Here is a 771-nt window from a genome sequence, read left to right as displayed (position 1 = left end):
TCCTGGGACTCAAAAATGCCCCAAAATAAAGGTGAAAAATTATAATATACTTAATTATGGAGGTATATAGGGGAAAATAAGGAGATAAAGGCAGGAGAGAAATATTTTAAATCTGCGTGTACGTTGGAAGGGTTAGGCAGCCATCTTGGAGGCAGCGTCGGTTGAGTTGAGGTGGATTGTGTGTAGTGCTAATTATCCCTCATCATCGGCCTAATTACGCCTCTCCAGGGGTCATTACGGCCCTAATTAGGTTATTTAGACTCCGGAGGTCATTTTAGTGCAAGATAATGGCCGTTAAAATAGGAGGAAAGGAGAAAATGGCAGTTTGAAAAGGTGAGTGATTTTGAAAGTTTGAAAAGCGACGCCAGGGTGAGGAAGGCTGATGAGGTTTTTGCCCCCAGCACCTGTTCCTCAGCGATTTATTCTTGGATATGGTGGTGATGGTGATTTTGTACGTTATTTATGAAGAGAATAGTGATAGAATGAGAGTATAGTGATAGAAATAAGAGGATGGCGAAAGAATTAAATCGGAGTATGGTGATAGACTAGAACTGTGGTATCCGATTTATGAGACGGAATAATTCGTGATACTTATTTTCCCCAGGATTGTCTACGAAGCAAGAGAACATATGAATTAAAGCGGGTTTTCGAATTATTTTTTTTTATAGGATAGACTAGAACTGTGGTATCTTTTTAATGAGATTTCTTCCACTGAAACTTTACCTTAATTTTTCCCAGGATTATCAACGACATTAGAGGCTATTGCTGTCT

This window comes from Coenobita brevimanus, unplaced genomic scaffold (assembly GCF_032717465.1).
Source record: "Coenobita brevimanus isolate Jiangsu-jjx unplaced genomic scaffold, ASM3271746v2 jjx.HiC_scaffold_2860, whole genome shotgun sequence".
NCBI lineage: Eukaryota > Metazoa > Arthropoda > Malacostraca > Decapoda > Coenobitidae > Coenobita > Coenobita brevimanus.
The sequence above is the reverse complement of the archived record's forward strand: the minus strand, read 5'-3'. Positions refer to the sequence as shown.